This window comes from Lepisosteus oculatus, chromosome 8 (assembly GCF_040954835.1).
Source record: "Lepisosteus oculatus isolate fLepOcu1 chromosome 8, fLepOcu1.hap2, whole genome shotgun sequence".
In the NCBI taxonomy this organism is placed as follows: Eukaryota; Metazoa; Chordata; class Actinopteri; order Semionotiformes; family Lepisosteidae; genus Lepisosteus; species Lepisosteus oculatus.
In genome coordinates this window covers 562,548-576,551 of record NC_090703.1, presented here as the reverse complement: position 1 = coordinate 576,551, position 14,004 = coordinate 562,548, and the positions used below count along the sequence as shown (strand labels likewise).

General features: G+C 41.8%; 1 protein-coding gene across 8 annotated transcripts in view; it reads right to left on the bottom strand.

Moving 5' to 3' along the window:
- Window positions 1–14,004, bottom strand: part of dicer1 (dicer 1, ribonuclease type III) — an 87,428-nt gene that overhangs the window by 72,038 nt on the left and 1,386 nt on the right. For 4 of the 8 annotated variants that reach the window (XR_011190177.1, XR_001478751.2, XM_015350197.2 and 1 more), the window contains exon 1: window positions 5,457–5,905. The exons of 2 other annotated variants lie outside the window; for them this stretch is intronic. The gene's annotated coding sequence lies outside the window, so the exon portion shown is untranslated. Of the gene's footprint in view, window positions 1–5,456; window positions 5,906–6,234; window positions 6,336–14,004 lie in introns of those variants that run through there. 2 more of the 8 variants (XM_015350199.2, XM_015350202.2) reach the window with 1 other exon arrangement.

Below are 14,004 nucleotides of genomic sequence, written 5' to 3'. Positions count from 1 at the left end.
AAATTTTGATCTTAACCTCTGAAGTCTGTAATGGAGCAGAAAGCTGTGCATGACTACTGTCACCAGAGCTTTTCTGCAGAGAACAGCAGCCATTGTTGTGCTACGCTCCTACGTCTGTAAGAGAGATCACAATCATCGACCACACAAAAAAATGGAAAAATAAATAACGTGCCTCTTTTTTAATAAAAAAAAAATCACAACATTTTTTACACCTAAAGTCTTGTGTCCACAAGCTCCATTTTGCTTTTCATGCAACTAATTGCAATCACTAGAAGTATTCTGGGCCGTTTAAATCCTGAGGATAACTTTTAGCCAGATAGGCCACATACCACAGACCCAGTCAAGTTCTACAACAAAACAGCGAGTTTAACCGGGTTAAACCCACATTTGCATTTCAATTGTTCCAAGCAAGACATCGGACAAAGGCTCTCCAGTGCAGACAGGCGACTTTCAGTGTCTGGAGGCCAAAGCCAGCTGAGATTTTGCTGCCCGCTTCTTGCTCCACGACGGTGCTGACAGGGAACAGCTACTGCAGCACTGAACATGACCCTGCGCAGCCATTTCTGTTGTCAACTACGGCAAGGCCAGCCTCACGCACAGACACACAAACAGAAAACAACACTCTGCCAAGGGCAAAGAATGCACACAGGGCTGGGAGAGAGCGGGGCAGGAAGGTGGAAATGATGAGGAGGAATTATTCACGCAATCACTTCCGAGCTGCACGATGCTCAAAATATGCTCCACACCAGGAATCTGAATGCAATTGAATCTGAATGCAAGCAGGAATGCACGAAAAAAACACGAAAAGCAACAATTTTGTCTGGCTTATGTATCCTCAAACCATTTTCAGCTCCTTTTTTGCATGAGGTGTGGAAAGTAAAGCACTACAACCACCACACTGCTACCAGCCCCAGCAAGAAGACGAGGATGCAGACAGAATCATACACAAGACGACGGAGGAAAGCTTTTGTTTTCAGCAGTGAAAATGGTGGCGGAGAAAACACCTTCCGCCTCTCTCTCCTTGTCCACACATTCACCACAACTGCACAGCTTTCCACTAGTCACGACACCTCTACATCTACACACCACAGCTCAAAAACAAATTCCAGAAACACCATCTCACAACAGGCTTAAATCGGAATCTGCTACAGGAAAACAACAAATCTGAGACAGACTGAGCTCTGACGCTAAAGCATTTTATTTCTATCTCAAGATCAGCTAAGGGAAAAATCACTTCAAATAACCCTGACGGCTAGAAGCACATTCAGCTGCAGCAGAGACGTACTACTAAAAAAGCAACAGACAGATTTTGTAAACTTCTGAGCTGTACTAGTAGTCATTTTTCCCCAGTCTAAATCCCTAGCTTCCAAAGGAATAGATATATTCCGGAAAAAATACATCACACCTGCTCAGCCCATCTGCCAGACAGGTTAGTCTTCCACACTTTTTCCATTGCTGATTTTTCCAGTGTTGCATTAAACTTAAGTGTATTTGAATAGTCATTTGGAGCTAGAGCTTGACTAGTAAGTATCTGTAAATTTCCACTCATTTCCAGTTATGATGTTCATCCAACCTTGATACAAATGTGCCATTTTTAAAGTCCACTTAATATACAGCACTTCTAATGCAAAACAAATCTATACATATACAATGCCTGTATATATTTACTTAAAATAGGGTAGTTTAATTACTGCATAATTCTGCAAATTAATGTAAATGTCTGCAAAATTCAGGATTTCATCAAATCAATTTATGAAGAAAATAACATTTTGTAGGAAAGATTATTAGCTCAGTAAATGATAATCACAAACACGCAGCTAAAGGAAAACAGTGTGGTGCAGGGGTCAGGGTTCTGGTGAGATGGAGCACAACCTTCTTTAAAGAAAAATAATTTCCTACTCATAAATTCAACAAGTTTAACACCTAAATATACTGAGGTGTGAACAACAGTCTTAGACTGCCTGATTTCTTAATAAAGCTCAATGCTTAAATGGTCACCAGTAAGCACAGACTGGCTGTCAGTAGGTGTAACAATGCACACTTTTCCAATTATGTTCATCAATACAGTGAGCTGCTGCTAATATAGCCTCTCAGGAAGGAAGAAAATGTTGCAGAGCTTCCTCCACAACCCAGCAACACCCACAGCAGAAGACGCCAGTGTCAGTTTCTTTTCTGGTATTATAATGACATTTTTATCAGGAATGTGCAGATTTCAACGACCCCTATTACAGCCTCACTGGGGTTTCAGATGGGTAAAGAATTTCTAAGCAATTCTAGTAATGTAAAGGGGTTAACCAGCACTTCTTAAAAAAACTCAGGTGGGTAGCTGTGTCAGCATGCGTAGGCTGCAAAGGAACAAGTAATAGGTTTATTCCATGCTGAAAAGAGAAGAAAGAAAACAACATTTCGGCTGTGGAGCCTTCTTCAGGTCTGAAGCCCCATGGCCGAAACATTGTGTTTTCTTTCTTCTTTTTCAGCATGGAATAGACATATTACTTGTTCCTTTGCTTCTTATAATAACTTTCAGTTCAGATGCAACCAACAATTTGGTCAGGTTGGACTTCCATTCAGTTAGGGAATCGTGATTAAAGTACTTGTCTGAGTAGATTATTTTACATCATATCGCTCCTTTCTGGGCAAAAGTATTTAAAAAAAAGAATGAAAAAATTAAAAATTAACCTTTCATTTTTTTCTCTGTGGAAAAAAGGGCTTACTTGCACTATGTAGAACACATATACACATCTAAGTTATTCCAATAAATATTTTAATGTCAGGAATAAAATAGCTCCACTGAACTCAGCAACATTTGCTTGACATATGTTTCCTTTCACCCTCCATACCAGCACTCTTTTGATTAAACTGACAGCTGTTCATGAAACCAACAGAAATAATTACAAATGACTGAGTAATGTTTTAATTACACAAAGTCAAATATCATTAGCTCAAGCTTTAAAATGTGTACTGCATTTGCTGATTTCATTTGAATGATATTAAAGACATTTCTTAAGGCACTTTCATTTCTAGGAAAAATATTAAGGTCAACTACAACTATGATATACTGTGGTAAGCTAGTTCCACAGAGTCAAATGCCAGATAGGACAAGAAAGAGCACATGCTTTACAAGTGTAACTAACACTTGCAGTACTCATTCAGCTAAGTACTTTTACCTCGAAGCAAGTGCTTTTTTTGCACTAAAGAAAAACACTTGATTCTTTTATATCCTGAATATTTATGAAAAGTTTACAATCCAAGTTAGACATTTACCCATCTCTAGCAGAAAAGGTAAATCCAGGCAAGATGCAATTCCACATTTTAAAGGGCTTTATGGGGACACATTACAATGCTACTTAAATGTTTATAGCGCTTATTGTAATTTAATACTGAGATTTGTAACGTTCTTGTTTGTAGAACAATATTTAGAAGTGCAGCTGCAAAGACTGTGTCTTGCCAGAAGACCACTGGAGTTAGTTACCAGAATGGCGAGAGGAGTAGTGGATACAGAACGAGTAAGAAAACAGCTGTGCTATACTACTTGCTTGTATTTTGCTTTTATATTAACTGTGTATTTTTATGATTGAGAAAATAAATAACATCTTCTTTTTGGAACACAACATTGTGCAAGATTCCTTTTTTATAATGCTTTCATCTATCTTAGATAGATAGATACTTTATTGATCCCGTGAGGGAAATTGCAGTATATATCAGTTGCAGTAATATCTTAATAACTACTTTGACCATATTACCATACTGTAATCCAGACACTGGGCAGTGAACTTTTTCTGGCTGTTTATGTACTTTTGTCCCCAGTGGAGCACACCCACAACAAACTGGCCCTGCAAAGTGTTACAAAACCAGGGTGACTGTGCTTGGAATCACTTCTTAATGAAGCATGGCAGATGCAATGCCACCTGTGTTGTGGGGTAAAAAGAACCTAAACAAGATCTCAGCCAAAAACATCCAAGTAAGTAAATCCAGATCAAAGGATGAGATGCAGAGCCTAATCCACAAAACAGGGTTGTCAAAATCTGTTTCATTTTAAGCCTGCAATTGGCTGACTGTGTGTTTATCTGAACAGAAAACGTCTTTGTTTCAGGTCTGGTGAAGCTCATCATTACAGACACTCCTGATTCCAGACACACCACTGTACCTCGAAAACATTTCTGAGGGGGTAATGTAACCCATCTCAAGTTTCTCAGCAGGGAGGAAAAGTCGAAGTCACTTAGCTCCTGAAGACATGAGCTAGAAATCTGATCATCATTCTGTTTTAACAAAGAATGTTAACGCACATGGCTCCATACAACATACAGTACTCTCCTCACTAAGAAAAAAACAGCCAAAGAAATAAACTACTTCCATATCCAGATAACCGAGAAACCCACATGGTTTCGTGAATACCTGTGGAGAAGGTAAGGACCAGCATTCTGATTTTTTCCACAACTGATTGCACTCTACACACCACAAAGTAAACACAAACTGTCAAAAATATAACAACTATTTCAACGTTACCTGTTAAAAGAGCCGGGGGGCAGCATGAAAATGTTGAGCGAGCATTGGTACAAAGCACTGTATAGACATTCATGAGTACATTATGCTTCCCAACACCTCTGGAAGCAATACAGTAAAAACGTCCAAGCTCCGTTTACTACGACGTCTATCCGGTTTTGTTATGGACATACATAGCTTGACAAACTATTTGAAAAATCGGCTTTGAGGTACTCCCTACATTAAAAACTGAGAAAAGCCTCTTTAAAACAAAGTTCCATTAACGTGGCTTGAAAGTGCAGAGGAAAAACAGAAAATGCCCTTATCACCAACCCGTGAAAAAGCGATTAGGGACCGACACTCCACACTCATACCGTTGGGTGATAGTTAAATATCTGACACAGCAGATCGGTTGCGTTATCATCCAGAAAAAGAAATACAAAAAATACACAGAAATGGTAAAGCAGACTAGGCCTCAACGCGACCTTGGCCTTTTAAAACAAAGTATATCACTATTTTAAACAGATTTAATAAAAAAAAACTGTTATAGACTTGGGAACACAGGCTTCCTATTGTAAAAGAATCTTGGTCTTTAAAAATAAAATATATATATATATTATTTTTAAAGTCTGTTACCCTGAAGACATGAACACAATAACGCCATGTGTTGAAGGAAAGAAAGCTGGCCTGATCAGTCTGTGGTCCCCGGGAGGCGGTCTGGAGATTATAACTGCATGTTTGCGTTGATGGGACGACCTAGTCCCACAAATAAAGTGCTAAGAGACAGACGTGCAAAACGAGCAAGGAGTCCAGACCACCTCGACGTGTGTTTACACTCTGTTTTTACAGGCACGACTGCATTCTGATTCTTTGTGTGTGCGAGCAAACATTTCACCTTTCCATGCAAACGACGCAAAAACACTCGAAACAGCACTCAAACCCAATCCCCTTTCCAGAAATACTCTCTTGCTTACCTAATGAAACGCCCTTAGTTCAGCGCCTTGCAGAAAAACGTCTGTTGTGTGTTTACTCTTTTCGCCATTCCCTCCTGCCGCTGTCAGATTAATCCACGATACTCCCATTCACCTGGGCCCGAGACTGCACTGACAACCACTACGCACATTACGTTAACTGCCCCCATTTCCACAGCGCATCAGTGCCACCCGGACATTGCGCACAAGAAGTTACGAATACGAAATCTAGCTTTGTCGCCGAGGAAGAAACACATGAAACGAGACATTCGATTGGTGATTTTACCGGGGGCAAAGGTTATACATGGCATACTGCCCAATCAGAGCGCGCCTTGTACACTGCGTCCCCTTCGCTCATCTGTGCGTGTTAAATTCCCTGCAGAACGTTGCCCCCGTCATTTTTTTCCAGAAACCGTCTGGCGACACGCCCCGATTGGGCTGCCGAGGGGCGAGCGGGTGTGGTCTCAGCAGAGAGTGCGCGTTGATTGGATACGGCCTGAGAGGCGGGGAGTCTGCAGTGCTTAGGGAACGCCCCGTCTGTGACGTGTGTCGGCTATGCGAGGGAGGGACTGGGACTTGGAGAGTCCAAGAGGAGAAACTGTATATGCTCAACATATTTAGAAGGGCAGAATTTTAGACGGTAACACAGCTAACACCTCGTTTAGAATATTGTGTACATATTTGGTTACCAAAATACGAAAGAAAAAGATATAACTGCCCCAGAATCAGTGCCGGAAAGAGCAATCATATACACATTTAGCTCAAAGCTGGAAAAATTAACCTTTTGAGCAGAGAAGACAGCAAGGGGACCAGCTTCAGGTATAACACAATCCTCAAAGGCTCCGACAAAATCAACCCAGTTGACTTCTTCAGAAGCAACAATGAAAACAGGAGAACTTCACACGGGGCTGTGGGTGTGTGGGACAAGCTGATCTCCCATGGTGCTGAGGACGATGCTCTGTAAAGAAATAGCTGGATGAAATACTCGGATCAGTTAGTTTCTGATCAAAACATGCTCCAGATCGGTCGGATGTCCTCTCATTTGTAACCGTGGTTGGGTTAGAAACGAATTTATTCCAGAATCACGAATAAAGTTAAATTAATAGGAATACATACTTAACTCAATAAAAACACCCTGCAGCATTCGTAACTATGAGTTAAAGAGACTTTTGATTAGTTACAGCTCAATAACGTTCTCATCCTAGTCACAGTAGCACACCAATATGACCATTTACAAACACCTCACATGCCCACCTACTCGGTGTTAGGTAATATATTAAGCATTTTTCATCACTTTCACCTCCTCGTCAGAGCTGAAGGAGCTGAGACAGGTGATATGTGTAGTGAGCTCGTTAGCAGTGGGTTGCTGATGGAAACCTACTACAACTTTCTTCCTGAGATCACTGGACACAAAATGGTTTTCTTTTGTGACAGTAAGTGTGCTGAAAATTATTACGCAAACTTGAATCTTCTGTTTAACTGTTCAATAGTATGCAGGGGAAACCTCATGTATTTCACGCCTGCACTAAAGACAGACTGTTTTCATTTTGATTTCCCTTCGTAGTGGGACCACAGTAATTACATATTTTCTAGTACTGGCGACGGAAGATCAAAACCCGTACATTTTCCGTTAGAAAAACTGGAAAAATTATGGGTAAAATAAAGTATTACCTGTTTGCCTCAGCGTATATCCACTAGATGTCACTGTACACAAAAAATACGATTTTTCTTTATTCCACATTGCAATTTGTTCGATTTTGTTTTAAGCCTTCACATTTGCTTAAAAGTGACAACTTTCAGTCAGCAATGTATTAGAAGATGTACTAGTTTGGAAATAACTTTGTTATAATTTTGTCATTATGAAAGAATTTAGTTACACTATTAAAATGTGTGGTGTCACATAACGAGGATGACATCAGAGGTTTCTGCTCATTCTGTGCCTGGCGGAGCTGGGACAGTAGGGATGAGCTGAGGGTGGACTGGAAGTATTCAGGGTGGCAACTAGGCAATGACAGAGCTTTGATGGTCTGAATCTGCCTTTTGACTAGCCATTGTTTGCTGTGTGTGCATGGAATCAGATGTGCAGCTTGTATTGCTCCCAGCATAGGCCACACATGCTACTAGCCCCCTGAGCTGATCAGCCAAGATGATGACAAATATTAATCAGCATAATGAATCTACTGATCTGATCAATAAAATATCTGTGTCTGTGCTAGAAAAGATTGTCACTTTCCTAATAATTTTGTACGTTAATATATTAACATACTACTGTAGTAGAATGTACTATATTAATTATGTGACCAATTATAATTAAGGAACAAGTAATAGGTTTATTCCATGCTGAAAAAAAGAAGAAAGAGAACACAACGTTTCGGCCGTGGAGCCTTCTTCAGGTGTGAGAAGGCTCCACGGCCGAAACGTTGTGTTCTCTTTCTTCTTTTTTTCCAGCATGGAATAAACCTATTACTTGTTCCTTTGCAGCCTACGCATGCTGACGCAGCTACCCACCTGAACTACAATTATAATTAATCCACACTTTATACATCTCCCTTTTAGCTTTCAAATTTGAATCAGGATATTGGCATGTTATTTAAAAAATAATTTGGCAAAATCACTGTGACGTTTTCGATTTACACCCCTGGAGGATCCTTCGGCATAGAAAATCGTGCAACATATGAAACAGCTTCATGTCCTTCAGTGTGTGTGCTGTATTACAATGAACTCCACTGTGTATATGACGTGAGGAGAATTAACAGCCATTATGGCACTAAGTATTGTCTCATAATTACCGATATCCAGGAGAGTCCAAAGAATCAGATGCTTTCTCATAAAATCACAGAAAGAATCACATTATGATGTTGAACTCAAAAAATACAAAAACACTACATTCGGCATAGGACATCTACATAATTTATTGCACTTGACTTGACTGATACAAGTGGAGCAGCCTGTCACTTCCTTTACAAAAGCATGATGCAGGTATTTGCAATTACTAGGTCTCTCCTTTTGGAATTAGACCGATTGTATTACATGTGTAAAACAAACCATATAACGTGAAGATCGGACTTCAATAAAACCTCAACTTTTATATTAAAAAAAATTATATATACGTGTTAAAATTGCAATAACAGTGACAGTAAAAATACAGTCAGGTTACTGAATAATGCAAAAGCTAAACAGTACTTACACCTAAATAATAATAATGTTCACTATAAACAAGTAAATTTCTCTACAAACTGAAGAAAGATGTGAAGACGGGGGTTTGAATTTAATCTTTTCTGTAGGGGGTTTAGACTTCCAAGTCACAAGCAGGGGTTTATGGCAGGAAAGGGGGTTAACTGATAAGGATTGCAGATGCCAGCTAGGAACCCCCCTGGGTGTAATGTTAAACTGACCATTTGCCCAGAACATCGTAAACTGGCCAAATACCATGAACCCCCCTCTTTACCATCATACCGAGTGACGTCAGAAACGGAGAAGAAAACACTATATAACCCAAAAGTTTGTAACAGTACGTTGAACAATACTTCGGTTTTGTTGTTTCTTGCGGGAAACAAGACTTCGGCTTTATTGTTCCTTGCATGCAATAAACTCATCTGTTTCACTTCATCTCGGGATCAAGAACCTTATTTCTTCTGTTACAACAAATTTGGCGTAGTCGGCAGGATGCTCCAGAAGGCGCAGAACTTCCCATCGGCAGGAGAGACGGTCAGCGCGCACATAACTAAGAGGTAAGGACTCCTCTTTTATTTAAAAGTCCCGACTCTCTCTGACCGATTGGGAAATCTCTGCTCCCTGCGAGAATCGCCCGAGATGACGGAGTAAACGTGAGTTTCTGAATTCCTCTGGCCCGGGGAAGGCACCGGTGTATGTAATGGGTTGTTTGCTGTAAGCCCAGAATTTGGTCTGGCAGGGGTTCCGCGGTATTGTGTACAGGCGTTCGAAGCTGGTGTATGCCTTAATTGCGCGTGGAGTTTTGAACGGGTTTTGGACCCTTACCGTGAAGTCAGAACTGGTGTGGGTCTTAATTGCACCCGGAGTTCTGAAGCTCAGAACTGGTTTGGGTCTTAATTGCACCCGGAGTTCTGAGGCTCTGAATCGGTGTGGGCCTTAATTGCGCCCGGGGTTCTAGAGCAAGTGGTGCATTAAATGCACGTAGTTCAGGACTGGTGTGGGTCTTAGTTGCACCCGGAGTTCTGAAGGTCAGGACTGGTGTGGGTCTTAATTGCACCCGGAGTTCTGTGGCTCGGGATCGGTGTGGGCCTTAATTGCGCCCGGGGTTCTGGAGCTGAGTGGTGCATTAAATGCACGTATAATCCAGGATTGGTGTGGGCTTTAATTACGCCCGGGGTCCTGAGATTAGCTACGCCTTGATCGTGCACAGATTGGCGTGGCGTGGTTTTTTTTTGTTTTAAAGGAAACAGGAGTAGAAGAGATATATGTATGTATGTTTTTGGTGTTTTCCTTGTTTGTGAAATACATATACACACGCACTACACTAACATAAACACACCTCATAATAAAAGAGCAAAGCATTAAGTAGCAGGATTTAAAGGACGTTGAGACCCGAGAATCGCCCTGATTGAGCTCAGTGCGTAAGTCCACCCCGGGGCAAAAGCAGCGATGCTGGCGTTCTGGGGATGGTGAATTACTGATCAAGAAAGGGGGTTTTCGAGGTCTCGTTTCTTACCTGTGAACAGTGCGGTGTAAATCCTCTCTAAAGTCTCTGAGAGGTATTTAGATCCGGAGGTAACAGACGCCGTTAGCTGAATGAGTGCAGGAATGCACAGGTTTTTCAAGTGAAAACATCCCCCTACTGAATGAGCTGTTACCTCACACACGACAAAAGTAAATCTTAAAGAGACCGAACATGTGCGCTAACTGATGGTTTGAGAAAGTGGTGGAAGGGTCCGTTTAAATATCGGAAAAGTGTAAGTTGACGGAAAAGAAGGAGAAAAATATGGAAAAAGCTGAGCTTGTCAGAGGGAATTTGGGGCGAAGACGCCTGGAAAGAAAGCATATATGAGTATTGATTGGCAAAAGCACAAGCATGTAGCTCTCACCCTGGTGCACGGCCGGCACCAGTAGTGGCAGATACATGACGAAAAAGAAAGAAATTGGGATGTGACTTAAAAGTGTGTTTACGGGGAAAATAAAAACCCGGAAAAAAATATACTTTACTCACTACGAAAGAGTATAGGAAAAAAAAGCTAAAAGAGGCAGTACAGGAGAGTGAGAAACGAATTAGGAATTAACTCCTGGTCACGCTGCACTGGTAAATGTGCTGCAGCCAGCGACTAAGTTATGTCCTGCTCTCCCACAGGGGAACAAACAGGCAGGAAACGAAAATAATTGGGATCAATTCCCTCAGTGGCCATATGGAGAAGGGGGGTCTGATTGGGATAACACTTGGTATGAGTGTGATAAAAACGGATCAGGGTCTCCCCTGTTAGAGGGAGGGCGCCCGCAGATCTGTACTCTCACTCGAAGTGGGAAAGGACTTGATGTAGCAGGGGCTGGTGCCGTTGATGACAGCGCCACTCTAACACTGTCTCGCACCCCGTCGAGGGGGTCTGCAATCGCACCTACCTTCCCTGATTTCCCCCATACGATCAAATCCAAAACCGTAAGATATTGACCGGTGGGCTAAAGTACCGCACCCGAAATTAGAAATGCAGCGAACCTGGAGTGCGCTTCAGGAATTAAAAGGATTCATGTAAAAGTAAAACAAGAATACAGCACATTGTATTACGAAGAGAAAAATATATTCTCGATGTGTATGTGTGTTTTATGAATTTGTGTGCCGGCATGTATGTGTGTAACTGTGAGTTTTGGTCTACTAAATGACGGTGTGAGTGTGTTTAGCCAGCGGGACTGGCTAGAGACGTAACTAAAGAGACTTGACGAAAATCAACTTAAGGAGATTGGAAAATATAAGAGCGTATAAGTACAGTACAGGTGGACGTAAAAGTAGTTAAACAGTTTTTGTATTATTATAAATTATTATAAATTGTAATTTATACAATTAGTTGTAATAGTGGAAACAATTTGGTTTTATTCGAATGTCTCGAAACCAGACATGCTGAAACGCTGTAGGTTTAGAATCGAGACTGGGGAGAATAACGTCTTGTGAGAAAATCTGTTTACCTAACGATTAGATCCTGTAAATCCCTTGTAGCCTCCCTAAGTCTGTCCCAGTCCAGTGGATAAAAATGTACTGTTAATGGAGTGTTGGTTTCTCTGTTAGGGGATACTGGAGCACTACTGTCCTGCTTGTTTCACTCCTCTGTTCAACAGTGTACTATAGAGCAATGTATATGGGAAGATGGCAGGAGGCCACAGGAGTATTGGGACAGCAAGTTTTACTTGCCGAGTACCAGATTTTAATGGGTGGTTTGATCCCAGATCTATTGGGTTGAAATATTATGCATTACAAAGAATGACTATGCAGAACAGGGTATCACGTGGCTTCAACTGGCTGTGATCACTCAGTATGTTGATGGTATTCTGAGTGCTTCCCCTGACGAGGAAACCCACAAGTCTGAGTTGCTTCAGCTTTAGAGTGTCTAATAGAAGCAGTTATGATAAGGCCCTTTTGTGTCTAGCATTGTGGAATTTTAACAGGGCCTGGGTAATATGTTTTTTGCAGGGTGAGCACAACTCTTAACAGATCTGCTTAAGGGGGGAGTGCAGTACAAGGACAAGATTGCCTTGGTTCCTGCAGCAAAAGCCGCCTTTAATAATTTGAAACAAGTTCTCTTACAGGTGCTGAGACTGGGGTTTCCTCAGAGGGATCAACCATTCCTTTGTATTATTGCAAGTAGCTGACAGAGGCCACCCAAGGAGCCCGCGAGCAGGTCCTGGAGGCGTGGGGACCACCACCTGAAGGAGGGCACGACCTCATCCCAGGAGAGTGGGTGTGGATCAGGAAATTTCCTTCACAGGTTCTCCAGCCCAGATGGGATCCAGATCCTGTTGACAACCGAGTCTGCGGTTCGAGTGGAAGGAAAAGATCGCTGGATCCACGCGCCACACTGCCGACGAGCCTCATCCCCATTTACAGACTCAGAATGAAATCATTTCTGTCAATAATGATAATTGTTGCTGTAGAACTATGTTCCGCAGGGATTAATGATCATCTCTCCCACAAAGGAGAACATGGAATTAATTCCTTTTTAGGCCTCTCCTATCTGACAGCTAAGAAAACCAACCAAAGTGCCTGCTGTGTGTGTGCAGCATTACCCAAATATGTACAGGGAGGACTTCCTATGGGAGCCATTCCTTGGCGTCTCGAGGAAGTCATAGGCATGATCATTTGGAGGGATAATTTAGGAGATTTTAATATGACAAACTATGGGGGTTGCCATAACACGACTTTAACCTGCACAACATTACAGTATCTACAGGAGCGAGGCTTAGAGCCCACGAGTTTCACAGGCTCTTACGCTCCTAAATATAACAGAAGCCATACACCACCATACCTGACTCTAAATAAGGAACGTGAGGGAAACATATGTTTTCAGCACACTAATGGTCTGCACTTGGTTGGATGGAGTCGTTGCAACCTTACCATCGCTGCAAATATATCCACCTCTACCTTCCAAATTCCAGGATGGGATCGGCACACCCCACAATTCGGTATAAGTTTCTTATTTTCAGAGGCATGGGGAGCGCCAAACGGAACATATTTCATTTGTGGAAAACGAGCCTACCCATGGTTGCCAGCCCAGTGGTCTGGCTCATGTTATTTAGGATATGTGGTTCCTCATATCCGTGTTCAAACCCACACCCCCTTCGGACCTAACCACAGACCACAAAGAAAATTGGCTGATTGGGAATATTATTTAGGTATAATATTTCCACAAGCCGGCATGAACTTTCTGAGTCGAGAGTTAATTCAAATGGCTTCGACTTTAGAAGAATTAGCAAATTCTACCTCATCTAGTCTGAAGGCTGTTAATGATGAGATGGTAGCCCTCAGAACAGTGGCCATGCAGAACCGACTAGCTTTAGATTATGTACTGGCGGCCCAAGGAGGAACTTGTGCAGTAATTGGCACTGAATGCTGCACATATATCCCTGATAATTCTGAGCACATCTCAGATCTGGCCCAACACATTTACAATGAGGGACAGAAATATCAGGACTATTATACTGAAAATTGGGGAATTGGGTTTTGGGTAAAGTCTGTGTTTGGGGCCTGGGGTGGAACCTTTTTATAGTGTTTATCTGTAGGAGTAGTATTGTTTATATGTATAATTGTAATCATCACGTGCACAAAAACATGTATCACATCTTGCCATAACCGTGGAATGTACAATGTCATGGCAATACATACCTGTTCGCCAAGAAAGGAAAGATCTGCCCTGACATTGTATGTATAAAAATAGGCTACACTGACGTATGCCATATTTTATAAGGGGGGAATGAAGAAAGATGTGAAGACGGGGGTTTGAATTTAATCTTTTCTGTAGGGGGTTTAGACTTCCAAGTCACAAGCAGGGGTTTATGGCAGGAAAGGGGGTTAACTGATAAGGATTGCAGATGCCAG